The 21,990-nt window shown below is 35.8% G+C and overlaps 1 protein-coding gene across 9 annotated transcripts in view; it reads left to right on the top strand.

Annotated features, from left to right (window-relative positions):
- The window catches only part of GRM7 (glutamate metabotropic receptor 7), an 820,785-nt gene that overhangs the window by 288,038 nt on the left and 510,757 nt on the right, over positions 1-21,990 (top strand). The gene's annotated exons all lie outside the window — the stretch shown is intronic.

Genomic DNA, 21,990 nt, shown 5'->3' with positions numbered 1-21,990 from the left:
CCAGTCTTCTGTGTGGAAGCTCTTTCCTCAATTTGTTTAATTTTGAAGCAAATTGTTACAGAGTTCAATATGATCAGTGGATACTTGTCACATACTTCTATGTTAGAAGTGAAGGAAACTGGGAAAGTGACACTGACAAGTCTTGATATATCTTTATACATAGCAAGATGATTCAAAATGAACTGAACATGCAGAAAACACGTCCACTGAGGGGGAGTTTTACAGATATTTGACCGTTTCCACTCAGAATCAGAGGATAAGGGTGGTGTGTCTTATAAACTGGGAGATGACGTGAGAAAAAGATGGAGCTACCAAGAAAACTTAATGAATGAGACCTACATGGCCCTTTATGATCTGGCTTCAACATTTATTTCCAGCCTCATCTTGACTTTTATTTCCTCTTGGTAATTCAACTCCACACACGTCAGCTGTCCCTTCTGTAATGCTATTCCCTGTACTTGGAGCAGTTGTCCTCTTTATTTCTGTCTAGCTAATTAATGCTCAGCTCTCAGCTCAGTTGTCACCTCTTTCTGTAACCCTTTCCAACCTTCCTCACTGCCATAACAAAGTACCACAGGCTGGGTGACTTAATCAGCAGAAATGCATTACCTCACAGTTCTGGAAGCTGGGAGTCCAAAATAAAGGTGTTGGCAGGGCTGATTCCGCCTGAGGACTGTGAGGGAAGGATCTCTTCCAGGCCTCTCTCCATAGCTTATAGATGGTTGTTGTCCCCCTGTGTCTTGTCACCTAGTCTTTCCTGTATGTGTGTCTGTCTCTGTGTTGAAATGTCTTCATTCTGTAAAGACTCCAATCATATTTGATTCAGGTCCTCCCTAATGACCCATTTTAACTTGATTTATAAAGATCCTATCTCCAAATAGTGTCACTTTCTGAGGGACTGGGGGTTAGGACTACAACATTATTTGGAGAACACTTTTCAATCCATAAATAAAGGTTTCATAGCACCATGGAGTTCTAATTTTAAAATATGCTACAGTTATAACATGACTGTTATTTATGGAGTGATGTGATTGTCTAACTCCACTATTAGATGATACACCCTGAGGAGACAAGGTCCACACCTCAGAGGTGCCAGTGTGTGTTAAATAAACAAAAGGCAAGAGTCCTGCATAGCTGTCTGAGCTGTTTTGTCTTTGTCATGTGGACCATGAGATACAGAAGCATGACTTGTTGAAAACTCCGATTTAGAAACTGGGAATACCACCTCCTCCCTGAACACCAGCATCAGGTGAATCCCAAGTGCATCACATGGCACTGGGCAAGGGTTATGTGCTGTCAGGAAGCTTCACAGTTTAAAGCATTCACTCTACAGCTTCCCCTAGGAAAATAATACATCAGTCCTGAAGTGAAAACAGCATGCAGTGTTTCCAATGCACTTATTTCCTGGCTGCAGAAGTAGGTTTAGAATACATTCTTGCTAGAAATATATGTGTCTGTCAGCACTTATGTGGGGAAGGACTTCCATGCTGATGTTTGGAATTGTCAGTGGGTTCCATTTCCTCATACATTCTTTTAGTGCAGGATTTTCAAAACAATACAATGTCAGTGAGACATAAGTTGGTAAGCACCCAGAGGATTTGACAAAGGAATATATGCAGTGCACTCTGTGATTTGAAATGACAGATCTCTACTTTTTCTTTGTCTTTTTTCTTTTCTTTCTTTCTTTTCTTTTTTTTTTTTTTTTTTTTTTTAAGTAACAAAAGTGAGAACTAAATCTGGGGAGAAAATTAGCAAAGTGATGTGGTGGACACTTAAAATTCTTAAATATAACAGCTGTACTCACATTCCCCTATTTAAGTGTTAGCTACAGTCATTCTGAAGATAAATGAACTAGATGATTTTCCAGTCATATTTCTGACACTATGGCTTTAATTCATACAATAGCAACCTCAATAATTTGTACTTATTTTTAAAAGCTGAGCTAGTCTGTTTCTTCTTATCAGATGGTTTTAAAACAGTGCTCACGACTCTGCAGCTCACAGTCCCCAGGATATTGTAAACGTCAATAAATGGTCTTCGATCACACGTTAAGTAATATAATGTTACATATTTATCCCCAAATTGCATGATTGAGCATTGTGTCAATGGCTGTAAACTTAATTTTTGATGTTGTATTTTGGGAAAGAACAAGTTCTGGGTATTAGGTGGCATGATAATAAACATTTGGAGTTGTAATTGAAAACATACTAAATTTGAAGGATTACACTTAATGGTACCGATAGACTGAATTATAAATGATGTATGTAATAAACTATGGATTTTTAATAGACATACTTATTCTCTAATAGATGTAGATGCTATACTCTATTTCAGTCCCACCCTTAAAAAAATAGTTGTTTACCACGGGAGGACAACTATATACGTTTCCATGCTATAATAGTAATAATAACAAGCACACACATATGTATATAATGTTATCCTCAGAACAGGCTTATAAGGTAGGTACTATTAATTTCTGCATCTTCCAGGTGAAGCTACCTCCAAATGAAGGTATAGTAACTTGCCAAGGTCACAGAGCTAGAGGTGACAGAACCCATGTTTGAATATTGTCAGTCTTCCTAGCTCTGTTTTAATAACTATGCCTCCCAAAGGTGTGTCTAAGCGCCTCAACAATATAGCCAACTACATTCAAATTAATCAAGTTCTTTTGCCCTTATTACTCAAATTTTTTTTTGGATTCAACCACTCATCTCCATTTCTGCTGCCACTACCCCCTTCCCGATCAATGTTATGTCTCATTACACTGGACCGTTACAATGGACCACAGCAAAAGCTCACCAGCTGCTTTCTCGACTTCCTTTCTTACTCCAAATGGCAGTCATAATGATCTTATATTAGATTAGTGCCAAAGTAATTGTGGTTTTTGCAATTATTTTTAACCTTTTAAACTGCAATTACTTTTGCGCCAACCTAATACAAAGTGTTGCAGCATACATCATTCTTTCCTAAGCCTGTGCAGTGGTTTGCAATTTCACATTGGGGGAAGACCAAAATCTCAACGTATTTACAAGGCTCTCTAAATGATCTGGCTCCTGCCTGTCTCAACATGGTATCTTGTGCCCCTCTGTTCCTTTCTCTGCTCCTTAAACATGTCTACACTTGTCATGTAAACACATCTTACTCCCTCTGCTTGTGTTACTCTCCCCAGCTTCCCCCAACACCATGCCCCAGCATTTGCTAAGTAAATCCCTACCCATCCCTCATACCTTGGCTCAGTTTTCACTGTCCCATGGAAGCCTAACTTCTTCCCCTAGATTGATACAGGTCTCCCTTTAAACAGCTCAGTTAGAAACCTACAATTCTGTTTATTCCAATTGCTAATAAATCAGTATTTCTTCTGATCTTTGATTGTCTCTTTTCTCTAAAATGTAAATTCATGAAAATAAGAACTGTTTTTCTATTTTCTTTCCTCCTGTAACTCTTATGCCCAGTGTGAAATCTTGCATGGTTAATGCTGAGTTTCTGTTCAATGACCAGAGAAAAAGAACTATTTCTATGGAGGCAGGCAGGAAAGCCACATTGAGAAGTTGGCATTTAATCTCCATTCTGAAGGGTGACTAGGATCTAAATAAGACTAGGGATGGGAGTAGGGGAGAAGTAGCAGGTAGCAGAAATCACATGAAAATATTAGTGATGGAAAAACACAGCGTTTATAGCTGGGGAATAGTACAAATCTATTCAAATGCATGAAAAGAAATAGGGAGTACCAGAAGATAATTTTGAAAAGTTATGCTAAGGCAAAATTGGAGACGAAGCAATCATACATTTGTTCTTCAAATAATGAGAAACTGCTAAAAATATTATTGATGGGAGTGCCAACACAATGACATAGGAATAATTATTTGACAGGAATGTACTTAAAATTGAGTATTTTAGAATCAGACCTGTTAGGTGTCCATCCCAGATTTCATCTAAGTTGCTCTTTGACCTTGGAAATTATACTTAAGTCTTATATTTGTTAGGGGCATGCTTCTTATATCTAACAAATCCTGAAATTTCACTGGCTCAATGCAATAAAAGTTTATTTCTAGCTGTTTTCCAATATGGCAGCTCTTGGCCAGTAGTCCCTAGTCTTTGTTTCTTATATCATGTGGTTCTACAATTCCCCTAAATCCTCAGTTTCCTGTGTTCACCTGGACAGGGAGTGAAGTAAGGGAGGAGGCCTTCATGATTCTTGAAAGCTCTCACCCCACCTTTACAAGTGAATACTCGTCATATAGCCACCCCTGCCTCCAAAGTGTGCTGAGAAATATAATTGTTGGCTGGGTAGCTGCCTTTCTGGATGACTTTATACTATTGAAAGAGGAGTCTGAAGTTTTGATAGATAGTCAGCCACTTTTGCTACATACTCTAAACCACAACTTCTTTTTTAGTAAAATGGGGATGGCAATAATAGCTAACATATAGATGTATGTATAAGGAGGAATGATACGTGGAATGTCCCAGCACAGTGTCAAGAATGTAAGTGATATACTCCTTTGGATTAAGGAGAGAAAAGATCAGGGACTAAATTGCACTTAAGACTGGAGAAAAGGAAAGGAATGGAGAGGAACCAAGAAAAGTGTGTGTTAAACTTGGTCCTAAATTGATGTTTTCAGTTTTGCTTTTGGAACATATATTTAAACTCTTGAGAACTTGAAAGAAAATGATAACTTTTGCACATTCAACTAGAGACAGGCCTGCAATGCAGCCAGCAGCTGTTCCGAGCAGTCCTATTCTATGCAAATATTAGAGTTCTCTAACTACCAAGTTAGCGCAGTGAAGCATTCAAAGATTGCCATGATTTTATAATCTTTAGCAATTTTACATTCTGTGTTATTTATTTTTTAAGATTGGCTGACATTATTGTAGCCTCTTGATGAAACAAACAAACAAACATTATTGGACTTTGCTTATAGTGTGGAAGAGATTATTATATGACTTTTTATGTAGTGCTTAACACAATATACAGAATGATTATGAAAACAATTTAATGATGGATAACAACTTGAAATTTTACATTTTACCAATAAACATCATCAAAAGGAAAAGAAAATACTGTGTTTCCCTGAAAATAAGACCTAGCCAGGCAATCAGCTCTAATGAATCTTTTGGAGCAAAAATTAATGTAAGACCAGGTCTTATTTTACTATAATATAAGACAGGGTCTTATATAATATAATATAAGACTGGGTATAATAATATAATATAATATAATATAATATAATATAATATAATATAATATAATATAATATAATATAATATAGTAATATAATACCAGGTCTCATATACTACAAGACTGGGTCTTATAATAATTTTTGCTCCAAAAGACGCGTTAGAGCTGATTGCCTGGCTAGGTCTTATTTTTGAAGAAGCATGGTACTACCAAAGAAGTCAGCACAAAACCATTAAAAGTAGAAGTGATATCTTCATTGTTGACTAATCTTTTTGTATCTGTCTGCCTATCATCATTTACCTAGCTATCTAATCTAACATCTGTCCTTCCATATATGTTTGGAAGAGATAATACTTGCATTATTAGATACAACCTTTCTATGTGATCTCTTATTTTGACTTTGACTTGACTAATTTGATACCACATAACATGGAAAACTTAGAGAAGGGTTTGCATTTGTAGATTAGATCAAAAAAATCAAATAAATGTAACACTTCATATTACAATTTTTGCAAGCTCATCCTTTCACCTTTATTATTTCAGAGAAGAAAACAAATGCAATTGACCTTCTAAATTGACTTGCAAAAGCTGAATACCCTCTTATTCTAAAGACTTACTAAGTATTAAGTATTTTTTAATGACTCTTAGAGATAAACCAGGTCAGACAATTAAGTTTGCGAACTCATCCTAGATTTCATTGCTGAATATCACTATGGTCACCTTCAAAGTACTCCCCTTGGGAAGCTGTGCACCTATGTCAGCGCCTAGTCCACCTTTCAAAGCAATTTTGGAACTCTTGCTGGAATGGCCATCAGAGCTGTTGTCATATTAGCGTTGATGTCCTGAATGTCATCAAAATGTCTTCTTTTCAATATTTCCTTTATCTTTTGACAAAGAAATAAGTCATTGGGGGCCAGATCAGATGACTAGGGAGGGTGTTCTAATACAGTTATTTGTTTACTGGCAAAAAACTCCCTCACAAAGCTGGTGCATTGTTGTGATGCAAGAGCCATGAATTGTTGGTGAAAAGTTTAGGTCATCTAAATTTTCAGCACTTCCAAATAGTAAACTTGATTAGCTGTTTGTCCAGTTGATACAAATTCATAATGAATAATCCCTCTGATATTAAAAAAAAAAGGTTAACAACATCATTGCAACAAGTTTGTGAACTTAATTGTCAGACCTGTAAGATAAATAGTTTAAAATAACCTTCCCAGATACTCAAACTGGAAACCTGGTAATTGTTTTTCCACTGAAATCTCTTTCTTTGTTCTGTGAGACATTTCATTGGCCAAGGCTTTGAGTTAATTAAATCTTGGTCACACCCTATCCTTCTGTCCTCACACTTTCTATCTTTATTCATGTCCTTACCTCAACAGTTAACCAACCAGTGTTCCATTTTATACCTGTGACTTAATAAATCATCTTTATTCATACCACTCACAAATTCAGTGACTTACTATTACCTATAGAAGAACAGAAGTTAAACTTGTGACCAAGTGTTACTCTTATCCCTAACTCTTCAGTGAGTGCCATCAGTGAAATCAAAGTTCAAGCAAGAGTGAGTTTGTCACTCTTCTCCACACAGAGCCTAAGTTTTCCTGAACACCTCTCTTTCCTTATTCTGTTATCTTCCTCTTTAACTTCTAATCATCCAAGTCAGAATCCAACCAACTATTCGTATTGGAAAAAGAGGATGGATTCTTAAGCTAGATTCACAGAATTCTGATCCCTTAGTTTTTCTTTTCCCCTTTCTCCTCCTTCCCGCCCTCCCTCCCGCCCGCCCTCCCTCCCTCCCTCCCTCCCTCCCTCCCTCCCTCCCTCCCTCCCTCCCTTCAGTAGTAGAGCAGAGACTTGGCTTTCTCATTGTTAGAGATGGCCCCCAAAACATAGCTTTTTGGGTTCTTCAAGATTGAAATAGCAAGGTAAAACTAACATCTTTTTTTTCTGAACTGTCATTGTACTTTTTCCGTTTTTCTAGATAGACAGAGAGCACTTTTTACTTATCTTAACCCTTTGTCTTATTTCTATTACCTGAACATGAGCTGCTTGAGGATATAGTAATTATGTTTAAGTCATCTTTATATCTCTTTTTTTCTCCCACATTTAAACAACAGAAAAAAATAGTCTCTGATTCATCGAGGTATACAGTCCATATCTTGTTTTTATTAGTTAAAATAAATGGAAGGAAAGAATGGAGGGAGGGAAAAAGGGAGGAAATTATGTTACTTTTTTTTTAATCTTAGGAATGGTGACATATACTGTGTTTTTAATACTACTACTTATTAAATCACTTGTCTTAATGCCTGCTCTTAGGACCTTTATCATTACCTATAATTCACCATTACTTAATTAAGACCTCAATTTCAATTAAATCCTATCACAAATGAAAATACTTTTAAAGTCGAATTTTTCATTTCAATATTAATGTTCTTTGCCTCCCAGAAATAATTCCTTTTACATCTTGTTCAAAATATAAGTTCTGTGTTCAATGTTAAAGCAGCTTGCTTTTTTCTTAATTTCTTTCTTGCTTTGCTTAGGTTTGGTGATTAATTAGAAGATGACTCTCATGAATTTAACATTTTGGTTAAGGATATCTTTCAGCTAATGTGAAAGCAAGGCTTTTCAGAGAATGATTTCTCTGTGTTTCATTGAAACCAAAGTCATATCTTGGCATCAGAAAGTCTAGACAGAGTGTCTAAGAACCTTTACTAGTTAATTGAAATTACTCTAAAGGCAACACCGCTGATGTATTGGGCAAAGACCGAGATAAAGTTGGATTTAGAAACCTTCTTTTTAGTCTCCTTCAATGTCTTATTTCCACTATTGTCTTCCTGACTTATTACACACTATCTGTTTTATACTGTATTATCAGATTTTGCCTTCTTTTCTGCATTTTGAAGTTTAAATGGCCCCATGATGTTGCCTTTGTGTCAGATACATCACATTCATGTAGATGACTATCTACACATAAGCTGTGCAATGAGGGTAGGTCAGTGCTGAGCACACGAGCACGCCTCAGCCCCAGCTCTCATTACTCTCTTCTAAGCCTTTAGGTGTGTACATGCATATAAGCCAAGCATTAATGGCTAGATTCAAGAGTCAGCCCATAAGGCCAAAGTTGCATATTGCCTAAATTATCCTTGAGGATCCCATACAAAAAGACAAAAGTTGCAGAGGGACATATCTTTCAATTGGTCTAACACAGTTGGATTTTCCCTTAACATTGAAAGAGACATCTGTTTCTTCAATTGAACAGCAAATACATGTGTTGGGTTTGTTCCAGAGATGCTGTATAAAAGATACAGTATACTCTAGAACCTAACTTAGTATAATTCACTATATGCAGAGAAACTTGGTATCTGAATTCTATGGAGGGAATATTGTGTTCATGTCTCCCTTACCCCCAGCCCCATCTACTCTCACAAACCCTTCATCACGGGGCATGAACAAGTGGGAGCATCTGTAATACTTAATACCCCTCCTCTTATCACTTTGATTTGTTTCAAAGAACACACCTTTGATTTATGCAAACAAATCTATTATACCTGAAAAGTAAAGATTAAATCCAAATTTTCTGTCTGGATAGTTACCTCTCATCTGTGTATGGGTTTTCTCCAAGAACCTCATTTAGATTACAGAGATCAACCACTGATTCACTTTTTTAATAATTTTTTTTTTTTTTTTTTTTTTAGACTTAAAATAGCCACTTGTCCCCATGGAAAAGCCTCATGTCCCTCAAACACAGTGGTTACTTTTATCTACTCACTTGTTAAGCAGAAGTGACTTGTTCAAGCTCCCAAATTGAACAGGTGTTCCCTGCAGACACCATGTGATTTGCCTTCCTCGGTGACCTGAGAATTCTCATATATCTAGTGAAGAATAGGAAACGCAAGCCTCTTCTTAAACTTTACACATGCTACTGGCTGTGCAATATTTAAGGGAGAACATGTCTAGCAAGGAATTGCTAGGTTTCCTTTGTGCAGAAATAGCCAAGTAATACTGGGGGGAGAAATCAATGAATCAAATTTTCTATTGAGGGGAAAAAATGCATCTTAATCATTTTTAAATGTATAGTTCAGTATTGTTGAGTATATTTACATTACTGTGCAAGCAATCTCCCGAACCTTTTCATCTTGCCAAACTGAAACTTTAAACCCACTAAACAACAACTCCCCATTTCCCCTGCCCCATTCCGTTGGCAACCACGATTCTACATTGTTTCTATGAATTTCACCACTCTAGGTATTTCATATAAGTAGAATCATACAGTAGTTGTCTTTTTGTGACTGACTTACTTCACCAAGCATAATGTTCTCAAGGTTCGTCCATGTTGAAACCTGTGTCAGAATTTCCTTCTTTTTTTTCAAGGCTGAACAGTACTCTATTGTATGGTTAGACCACATTTTAATCCACTTATCCCTGATGGATGCTTGGGTTACTTCCATCTCTTGGCTATTGTGAACAGTGTGCTATGAACATGGGTGTGCAAATTATCCTGCTTTCAATTCTTTTGGGTAGAAACCCAGAAGTGGTATTTCTGGATCATACGATAATTTCATTGTTAGTTTTGTGAGGAGCCCCTGTACTGTTCTCTATAGTGACTTCACCACTTTATATCCCCACCCTCAGTGTAAAAGTGCTCCAATTTTTCCACATCCTTGCCCTCACTTCTTACTTACTTATTTGTTTATTGTAGCCATCCTAATGAATGTGAAGGGAGATCTTACTGTGGTTTTGATTTGCAATTCCCTAATGGTTACTGATGTTGAATATCTTTTCAAATGCTTGTTGGCCATTTACATATCATCTTTTGAGAAATATCTATTCAAGTCTTTGCCCATTTTAAAAATAGGGTTATTTTGTTGTTTTTCAATTGTGGGACCTCTTTATATATTATGGCTATTACCCCTTAGCAGATATATGGTTTGAAAATAGCTCTTCCCATTTGAAAGGGTACCTTTATACTCTGTTGATTATGCTCTTTTATGCATAATTTTTTTTTTTTTTTTGAGTAGCTTAATTTGTCTATTTTTACTTTTGTTGCCTGTGCTTTTGTATCCTATTTAGGAAATCCTTGCCACATCCAATGTCATGAGGCTTTACCCTAAGATTTATTCTAAGAGTTTTATAGCGTAGGGTCTGTTTAGGTCTTTGTTACATTTTAATTTCATTTTATATATAAGTTAAAGATCCAACTCCTTCTCTTGCATGTGGATACCCAGTTTTTCCAACATCATTTCTGATGATGAGCAATTCATTTTTAAACAAATTATCATAGAAATCTGTTTGCAACAACTGGCTAGTAGTAAACCCAATGGGAATATGGTGACCAGCATCCTTTCCTTCCAAAATATTTACAAATTATCCTCTTGTTAATTTGTACTAGAATCCTGGCCATTAAACAGCTTTTGTATCACTATCAGCACAGAAAATGATGGACTCAATGTGCATCGTGTTCTTATTTGTGCAGGAGGCTTATACTTCTTACCTGTTTTACTTCTCATAAATGACATTCTTGGGCCTACACTACATAAGAGGCTGGCTACATAAGAGTACAGGCTAGGGTGACACTCAGGGTGATCTGTTTTTTAATGTCCTCCAGCAATTGGAATGCAGTTCAGATACATGACACAGTCAACCTCTGAAAGGTGTAATTCACTCACATCACATCTAATTCGAAGAGCTGGCATTCAAATTCAGAATCAGAATTCTGACCCCAAAGTTCATATTCTTTTTTTTTTTTTAATAGACTCCAAAGTAAGCCAAGGATTTACAGATAATTCTTTTTAGCAAAGAAACACTTTAGCAGATGAGGGACAAACTTATATCTTTCCATACTCTTAGGTCTATTTTCCATGCTTGTAATAGAGTAAAGAAATATTACATCTGACAAGTACTCTGCTTCTAACACTTTTTAGCTCCTGTCATTTTTAGTGAAATTTTCTATTATATTTGCTACCCTTAAGTTGTTTTTGTTTTGTTTTGTTTTTTAACCCGTCCATTTTTCTTTAATGCGTCCACTCCATTCCTAACAAGGAATTTTATTTTTAACAGGGCAAAACATCCATGGTCATTTAAAAAAAAAATGAGCCCCACTCAGCAAGTATCAATGATTTCTGAGACTATTTTTCCCCTCTGCTACTCAGTTCCTACTTATTATTTATGTTTTCAGCATGGATATATAATCATAGATGATCTTAAATGTTGTTTCAAACTTCTTTCCAATTTTCCATTATAAAGTACCATTAATCTCTTAAACTAATGCCCCTTTTTTTCTTTCCGTACCTGGTTGCCACCATAATGATTGTGTATGAGGCATTCCTGTATTTATCATGCTATATTTATCCCACATTTTCTTCAGATTTAATTTAGAGGCCTTTCAATTGGATTTGTCTCTCTTCAGTGCAAATTCATTCTTTCTAGTCTTTAACGCTCTCTTTCCCTTTCTGAGAGCCCATCATTTTGGAGCCTTAGCCACAGATTTTGACTGCCGGGACAATTGTTAATTGCTTTTATTCTCATGTTTCTTAAAAAGTATTGAAAGTAGCAATGAAAGCAAATTTCTGTTATAAACTGTGCTCTGCCATTTCTTAAAGAGGAAATATTATTTACCCCAGCTTTCAAAATAATATTAAATTATAAAAAACTTAAAAGATGTAAGAATTTAATACTGTACATGTATATAATCCCAATTAGCAATGGCCTTGAACAATGTCAGTCTGTTATTTTCTTTCCAAGTTCATGACTCAAGATTTATATATAGGCCAAAAATGGAGGGTCTTCTTCTGTTTATAACTGTTTTCAACTGTGACATATTTTTTCCACTTACTTCATGGTTCTTGTTTTGATATAACTTCAACATGCAATTTCAGAGAATTATGTAGGTAATAAAAAAAAGAAAAACAAAAGAACTTCTCTCCTAATTTATTGATAATGCAAAAAATAACTATTTAAATATGAGAGCTTTCTAATATCTCTCAACTTTTAGCCGCCTCAAGCTTTTCATCCTTTAATACACCATTGCCCACATTTATATAAAATTAACTGTACTGTGATTAGCTATTTTGTTTAGTTTGCAGATTTTCCTCCCTTTGGTATCTTTTCTGATACCTTTTAAACAGTATTGCTTTAATAGATAACTTTTGGAAACAATTGCTTTTGCTTTTGTGATTTGTTTGTTTATTTATATATATATATATATTATTTTTTTACCTTTTGTTCCCCAATAATAAGGGAAGAAAGACCTGGGGGGGGGGGAGTGAAATGTAAAATTACAACACAGTAAATCTATCAGTGTATGTTCTGCTCTTAGCTCTTGTTAAAATAGCACCAACTCCTTCAAAGTGGCTTTGCATGTTTACATCATCTCCCAAACCCTCAAGTAGAAAAGGTTTACTTAATTGTAACAAGATTTCTTCTGAAAAAAACTTTCCCTAATCTCACCAATAGTAAAAAGCCATGTCCAAGGTAAAATAATTATCCTTGGTGTTGATGGGAATTCTACACTGACAATGTCTTCCATTATTGAAGTCCACAGGGCAATGGACTATTTTATGCAACTATATATGATTTTATTTAGCAGGTTTTGTGGTGACCCTACTGTGTGCTATGTATTAGGTATGGGGTGAAGAGGGAAATGTTAAAATGATGAAAAAGACAGCGAACTTGAACATTTTATGGTTTTCCAGCAGAATATAATGCAACTCATCACCTCATGGTGAGTATAGCAGAATATAGTAGTGGGGGTAACTCTCAAACAGGCTAGGTGTCAAAAGGAATTACAAACCTTTAAAAAATAGTCTTGGGGGGGAGAGTGAGATGATTAGATGGAGTACAGAGGACTTTTAGGGCAGTAAAAATATTCTGTATGATACCATAATGATGAATGTCATTATATGATTGTCCAAACCCATAGAATGTACAACACCAACCATGAACCCGAATGTAAACTGTGGACTTTGGATAATTATGATGTGTCAATGTGGGTTCATCAAATGCTCCCCTCTGGTGGGGGGTATTGATAATGTGGGAGGTTATGAATATGTGGGAGCTATTAAAATGTTTCAGTAATATACTATTTATATTTATATAATTACATTTCTTATATTTATATTCTTGCCCTTGTTTTGTTCCAACATATTCTGGTTCTTCAGTTCTAGGTTGTGACTAAGCATTCATATTTTTGAAAGTTCCGCATAGAAATCTAATGAGTATTCAAGAACAACTGTCAGTGCCATGGTCATTAACATCTAGGACTCCAGATTAAAGAACTCATAATTAAGTCCTATCTATTATATTTCCTAGTTGTGTACCAGGGAGAAAAATACTCCATGCCTTTAATACTTGGCGCCTTATGTTTTTAGGGGGAAGGGAACGTGGTAGGTGGTTCATGGGAAGCTCCTGTCAGTGGTCTGGCACCACGTGCCCACTAAATGTTAATTTCCATTTGTACATTGTTGTCACTGGGGTTGTTGTCAGTGCCATTAACAAAACAGACTATCATAAGTGCTACACCACATGTGCACGCACGCGCACTCACCACACACACACACACACACACACACACACACATTCAGTGTTGTGGAAACTCAAAGAGATACAATTCAAGGTGGAGAAATTGAGGAAGCCTGTAAAGAAGAAATTTAAATTGGAACTTAAGAAATTGCATTAAAAGTTGAACAGATAGAAAAATAATACTTTGAAGACAAAGTATGCTTGGTCCTGTCTGCCATGTTCAGAAATACAGCCCTGATGAGAGATACCACTTAAAGAAATTGGTATCTGTCAATGGATTAATGAATAAAGAAGATGTGATGTTTGTGTGTGTGTGTGTGTGTGTGTGTGTGTGTGTGTGTGAAAAATGAAATATTCAGCCTTGAGATAAAAGGAAATCCTGCCATTTGTGAAAGCACGGACAGACCTTGAGGATATTATGTTTACGTAATAAGATAAGCGAGACAGAGAAAGACAAATACTGTATGGTATCACTTATACATGAAATATGAAAAAGCTAAACTTGTAAGAGCAGAGGACAGTGATGTTTACCAGGGGCTAGGGGGCGGGGAATAGGAGACATATTTGATGGTATAAACTTTAACTAGTAGGTAAATAGTTCTCCTGGAGAGCTCAGGCATAGTTTGGTGAATATAGACAATATTGTATTATAATTATCACACTTTCTAAGAGAATAGATCTTAATTATTTCCGCCCCAAAATAGAAAAGATAATTATGTGAAGTGATACAAGTGCTAACTATCACTACACTGGCAGTCATATCACAGTATATAAATGTATCAAATCCACATGTTGTACATGTTAAATTTACACAATGTTGTATGTCAAATGTATTTCAATAAAAGATTAACTCCACACACAGATAAAAGGAATAAAACTGATAAACATGTATAGCAGAAAAAGTGACATCAACTTGTTTTAGAACGATTAATCTCATGACAGTTGGTATGAGGATTACAGGGGGGAGGGACAGAGACAGAGAGAGTAGGAAATAGAGAATGAGAGAGACTGGAGACAGAAAGACAGAACCATTTTATTAGGTACATAATATACTATGTAGCACACTTTTATAGCAGAAAATGCAGCTTTATATGGAAAACAATCTATTTCCTTCTCTGAAAAAGTAGAAAACCGGTGAGTACAGTCTCATATATCCTATCCTAGAGGATCGCCCCCTAGTGTGATCTCTCTTGTTTTATAGAGCTTCTTGTATTAGCTGTATTAATCAATTTTATGTATCAGTTTCTAAAATAGAACTACTTTTATTGATTTTTCTAAATAAAAAACTATGTACTACAACTGTAAAATAATATATTTATGACAGAATACATATGTATATATACTTATATTTTTATAACAGAAAAATGTGTATATATGAAAGTAAAGTATATTAGTTATTCTATTGCAGTGATAAGTACTGTTAACACTGTGGTATATAGGTACATTTCAATTTAATTCTCTATCCTCTCTCTTCCTATGTGCATCTTTTCCCCTATTTTGTAACCTGCTTTTTTTTTTTCACTCAATGCATCATGGTATCTTTCCACATAAATAAATTAGAATGACATCATTATTTTTAATGACTGTATGATATTCTATCACCTGAACTCTAATATATTTAAGAAATCTCTCCATAAATATTTATATATGCAAATATTTTTGCTTTCACAAACCAGTTGTCATGTATACCCCTTACTTTATTTATTTGGCATTCCTATTATGCCTTAATATTCCTGTTGTTCCATTTTCACTTCACTCTTGTGTTACTAATTGTAGATGTTTTATGCTCACTGTATTGTCGATAATAGTAATAATAATCAGAAGAAAAATATGATTATTGAGCATTTATTGTGTCAGTCACCATACTGAGTGTTTTTACATATTCTGTGAAATTTATATAATGCAATAACCAATGTTACCTCAATAAATTGGATTTAAATTTTTTTTTTAATAAAATGAATTTTACAGTGGTTTTAGATTCACAGCAAAATTGAGAGGAAAGTATAGAGATTTTCCATATACCTCCTGCCCCACACATGCGCAGATCCCCTATTATCAACCTCTCTGAGTGGAGGGGTGCATCTGTTGTGGTTGATGAACACACTTCAGAACATCATAGTCAGCCAAAGTCCATAGGGTTCACTCTTGGTGTTTTATGGGTTTAGACAAACATACAATGACACACATTCATCATTGTGGTATCATACAGACATTTATTCTACTGTCCTAAAAATCCTCTGTGCTTCCCCTGTTTATTCCTATCCCCAACCCCAACTCCTGGCAACCACTGATCTTTTTACTATATCCATAGTTTTCTTTTTTTCCTAGAATGTTATGTAGTTGGAAACATACTGTATTAGCTTTTTCAGATTGGCTTCTTTCACTTAGTAATATACATTTTAGGTTCTTCCATGTCTTTTCATTGCCTGATTGCTCATTTCTTTTTAGCCTTGAGTAATATTCCATGGTGTGGCTGTACCATGGTTTATATATCCATTTACCTAGTGAAGGGTACTTTGGTCTCTTCCAAGTTTTGGCAGTTATGTATAACACTTCTAAAAACATCTGTGTGCAGGATTTTGCGTGAACACAAGTTTTCAACTTCTTTTGGTAAATACTAGGTATTGTAATGACCGGATAAGGTTGTAAGAATTTTTTGAGTTTTGTAAGAAACTGCCAAACTATCTTCCAAAGTGGCCGTGCTATTTTCCAGCCCCACCATCACTGAATGGCAGTTTCTGTTGCTTCATATCCTTGTCAGTGTTCTGGATTTTGCCCATTCTAATAGATATGTAGTGTTAATCTTGTTTTAATTTGCATTTCCTTGATATATACTGTGGCACATCTTTTCATGTTTATTTGACATCTGCATATCTTATTTGGTGAGGTTTCTGTTAAAGTTTTTGGCTCATTTTTAATCATATTATTTATTTGCTTACCATTGAGTTTTTAAGAGTTTTGAGTAACAGTCCTTTATTAGATGTGTCGTTTGCAAATATTGTCTCCCAGTCTATGCCTTGTCTTCTCATTCTCTTGAATGTGTTATATAATATCATTCTCCCAAAAGTGATATGAATTAAGTGTCATTACTCATATTTTCAAGTAAGGAAACAGAGGCTTGGAAAGTGAGAATAATTTGCCCAAGGTGATGAATTTAGTAAGTGCTGAAACCAATATTTAAGCCCCAGTCTCTGTGAATGCAGGCACCATTGCCTTAATTATTAGGCCATGCTATAATGAGAGCAAAGAAAGTAGTTTCTACTTTTATACTCTGACATTCACCTCTTCCAAAATAGTGCTCGACACCTTTAGAGGGAGAATTAGTTTTATGCCACACTGCCACTGTTCATAGGAATTTGAGAAATGATACATATTTTGGCCTTGCTTTCATATTTATTTTTATGTCCATCAGTTCATCCGAGCCTGCTTGCTAATTAAAAACCTCAAAGAACTCAAGACAATCTATGCCCAAAAGAAAGATAATCATTTTGGCCAGGTTGTCTCAATTTTCAGGTGGATCCTACTGTGTGACTCTCTTTGGGCACATTGATTAGATTTCTGTGTCTGTTTTGAAGCTAATCAATGAAGGTGAGCCCATTGAAAAGCAGTCCTGTTCAATATGAGATGGTGTCTAGGCATCTTAGTGTTGTATCATCCAAGTAGTTCTCAAGGCGTGGCCCCCAGTGTATCACCATCACCTGATGTGCTGTGTAAAATGCAAATTCTTGAGCTTTACATCTTACCTGCTGACTCAGACTCTGGGGATGGGCCTCAGCAATCTGTCTTAACAAACTCTCTAGGGGATTCTGATACGTGCCAGCATGTGAGATTGATGCATTGTGGTTTATGTAGCCAACTGGGGACACCTACCCTTCCAAGATTTCAAATCATACCAATTCTTACATCTCTGGGGTCAAATCCAAATACTTTGCCAGACAACTGAACATACTGCTTTTGTGAAGTCAATTTTGGTCTGCCCTTTCTCACCCATCTTCAGGAGCCAGTGATGGTGGCCTTATGTCTAACCAAAAATATGACTCAAGATGTTTAATTTTCCTATGAAAATGTCAAATATGCCGTGGACATGTTTGGCTGTTCTAGCAGAGATGTGTCTTCCATCATCAGGAGACAAAGCCTGTTCTAATCATTCTTCAATGAGTTGACTCTTTAAAACGTTATGAAAGCATAGTGGACATACAATAGTATATTAGTTTCGGGTGTACAACATAGTGATTCGACATTTAGATACCTTACGCTGTGATCACCATACTACCGTGTTTCCCCGAAAATAAGACCTAGCCAGACAATCAGCTTTAATGAGTTTTGGAGCAAAAATTAATATAAGACCCAGGCTTATTTTACTATAATATAAGACTGGGTCTTATAATAATAATAATATAATATAATATAATATAATATAATATAATATAATATAATATAATATAATATAATACCAGTTCTTATATTAATTTTTGCTCCAAAAGACACATTAGAGCTGATTGTCTGACTAGGTATCATTTTCGGGGAAACACTGTAAGTCTAGTAATTGCACTCAGCACCTGCCAAAACCCTTCCTATATCCATTGATGTTCAAGACAAGCAGAGTAATGGATGAAACAATTATACATTTTTTGAACTGCTTTGTTTATGTTTCTTGGTTCTCACCTTCTATCAATTTAAATTAACAAAAAGTTGAGTGCTTGGCACATGTATGTAGTTTCTATTTTTGTTTTCCTTAAGAAAATAAGTTACTTTAAAGTTATAAATTTTTTTCTAGAGTTGATTAAAAAAAATGTTACATATGAACATTTTATTTTCCTTGTATAAGAATCCAGGCAATAAATTATGTTTAATGTCTACTTCCAGGAAAAAGTTGTATTTATTAATTTTGTGTCAATCCTAGTTGTTCATTAAGAATACTTTAGTTGGATTTATTAAAATCATTAAGTCAGGAGCATAGTTATTTTTAAAAATAAATATCTCACAAGGTAATTCAACTCTGTGGTTGGCTGATTCCCTTTCTTTTATCAGGAAATATTTGTTTATCTATCTATCTATCTATCTATCTATCTATCTATCTATCTATCTATCTATTAGGTTGGTGCAAAAGTAATTGTGGTTTAAAAGATTAAAAATGATTGCAAGAACCACAATTACCTTTGCGCCAACCTAATATTTGCCTGCCTATCTGTCTATCTATCTGTCTATCATTTCTATTGCATATTATTTTGTTGGCTACTGTGTAACTCAGAGACATATTTAATATGCCCCAGTAATTACCATCTTTAGCCCAGCTTTCTGATGTAATTGCAGTCCCCCTTGTACTGTTGTTTTTCTACTTTTAATGATCCTGATATTAGTCTTCTATTGACAGTAGTTTCAAACTTTTCCTGGAAATAGTATAATCGTAAATAAAGTTACATTTACTTCCAGTATACCTAGATATCTATGACAGTGCCCTTCATACAAGTATGTCAAACTTAACAATGGATTTTCTCTGAATTCTTGTATGTCCATCAACTGAATGCCCTTCTGACGTACGATCATCACTCAGCAGGAGGGAACCACACACACACACACAGACACACACACACACACACACACACACGGTCTCCTTTTCTCTAGCTAACAGCAACATGCACGTTTGAAACAAAATTACAATGGCATGAGATAAACTATTCTCCATCTGTTTTTCAGGCTGCCCTTGATTCCCATTGTTAGCACTTATAACCTTGTCCTATCGTTACCTTCTTGTCTTATTGGTCCTCTATAAATTTCTCAAGGGCAAAGGCTGTGACATATGCATTGTTGTCATGTCAGGGCCTACTAGAATAACTGGTACAGAGTTGTTTCCCGAGAATACAATTAAGTACCATGTAGTGGGATGCAGCATCGCTCCTTCAGGAGCTCAAAAGATAGACAAACCTAGAAGGATTCGTTTCCTGGTGAAGGTTTATAGAGGAGGAAAGACAGGGAGTGGGCATTGGCTGAGTGGTCTTGTACTTGGCATTGAGCTTGGACAGGAGCATAGAAAACTGCTGCTATACAGTGATATCCACACATGGCACAAGGCATGTGTGTGGAATGGGGAATGAGGAAAGGGACTGGTTTTGGACAGTAACTGGTCGTAAGATGGGAGATCAGTATTTTCAGCCTGAGGACAAGCTGCAAAGCTAGGAGAAAACTTTATAGCTGTTAAAATAGAAAGTATGGATCCAAAGGGCTTTGTGAGTGAGTATATGATATGATTCGTGATTAATATTTCAGTCTGGCAACAATATTCTAGGTCATGTGTTGGCTAACTATGGCCTGCAGGCCAAATCCAGCTTATAGCATGTGTTTGTATGGCCCTCAAGTGAATAATTTTTAAGACGTTTTTAAAGGGTTATTAAAAAACATAAAATAGAATATACAACTGTGGCCTTTCATGGCCCTCAAAGCCTAAAAGATTCACTATCTGGTCATTTACAGAAAAACTTTCCTGGTCTCTGCAGGTAAAAGAGATGGAAATCAATGAGTAAAGATATTGGGATGAAGGATTTGCTTGTGTGTATAAGGGTAGGAAAGACAGTGGTGACAAATAGTTGTCTCCCTTTTAAGCAGCTAAACACAGTAGCTCCTGTCTTAACAGTCTAACGTTTTTTTCCTTGGTGGGCAGCTTCCTCCCAGGTGATGGTTTTGAGACTCAGGCCCCTTTCTTCCTGTGGCCCTGCCATTCTGCAGGATCTCATTATTAGTGCATCCAAGTAGTTAAAAGGAAAACCCAGTGACAGAAAGACACATGTGCTTCTAAAAACAAACAAACAAACAAAAACCCTTGGATTTGAAGTGGCCCACATCCCTTCCCATTGACTTGCTGTTGATAATAGTTGGTTGTATGACCTCATCTAGAAATGAAAGGATTTGGGAGTCATACTTCCGGGCTGAGTAATCCCTCCTGTTCTAGCCCTATGGTATGGCCACCAGTTCTGTGCTGGCCATTTCTACCAGAGGGGAAGTGTTTTGTAACAGTGAGATCAGAAGCCATATAGATAGATCGAATATACGTATATGTGTGCATATGCATATATGTACATGTGTGCCTATGATCATATATATATATACAAGCACACATACACATATATCTGAGGAGGCAATGCATTAAGGGGGTTTGGATATTTGGATACTAGGAGCCCAAGTATCTCCTACTTTCTATTTTCTGAGTTTTTCTACTTTCTCCTAGAACTCCTGGCTCGCCTATATTCCAGTTATGGTATTGATTGAGATGTTATCATTTCTAAAACACTTTTATTTTCTCATTTATCAAATGGGGGAATATCCAGAAATCTCTTGGCTTTGTAGTGAGGATTAATGATGCAAAGTTTTTAGATTATTGCCTGGCATATAGTAAATGGTCAATAAAAGTTGGCTGTTATTGTTGCTGCCATCACTTCGTGTTGTTACACTCTTAAAATATTCCAAGAAATGTTTATGGGACTTTGCAGCAGGTGACTATGAATAGATAAAAAAGAGACACAAAGCATGGTGACCTCAACCTTTTGTCATATGTGGTGAAATATTGAACTCAGGGAAGATAGGAAGAGCTGGTTTTCAGGGTAAATTGAAAATATGTACCCATGAGCAAGGCAAAAACAGTAATAAAATTATTGTCACCAGTAATTCTTGTCACCTTTGCAGAGACTAGGGAATTTAATGGTCAAGATCAAATATAAAGCATCATAGAAATGTAACATTGCAGAATAAGGAATAAATACTGATTCCTCTAGCACTGTATTAGAATGAGTAAATATCACCCTTTTGGTATATATATTCACATGTATATGAAGTATCCCACAAAATGTATACAAGTGGACACTTTGGTCAACGTTGCTCAAGCAGTAGTTTGCTGTAATCAGAAGTGTCTGAACACTGATGGTAACCACTTTGAGCACCTCTTGTAATTGCAGAAGTCAGACATGACTTGTATTTATCTTTTGTTAACAGTATTTATTTAGTATTACAATTTTAGTAGATTTTTCCTTTCTTAAAATGTGTATACATGTTTTTGACACCCTCTCTGTATGTGTGTGTGTGTGTCTGTGTGTGTGTGTGTGTGTGTTTCATGGTAAATAAATTGTTTATTTCTGAGAGGTTGCTGTACAATGATAGAGACCTCATGTCTTTATTGGTTCTGTCTCCTGTCCTAAGCTGGGATCCATGGTCATGTCTAGTTGTCAAGTAACATATCTGCAGATGCTATTTGGAAATATCTTCTCTCTGTGCTTTCTTAATCATCATGTTTAGTATACACAGTTTTA

The sequence above is a fragment of the Rhinolophus sinicus genome, linkage group LG10 (genome assembly GCF_036562045.2).
Source record: "Rhinolophus sinicus isolate RSC01 linkage group LG10, ASM3656204v1, whole genome shotgun sequence".
In the NCBI taxonomy this organism is placed as follows: Eukaryota; Metazoa; Chordata; class Mammalia; order Chiroptera; family Rhinolophidae; genus Rhinolophus; species Rhinolophus sinicus.
The sequence above is the reverse complement of the archived record's forward strand: the minus strand, read 5'-3'. Positions and strand labels throughout refer to the sequence as shown.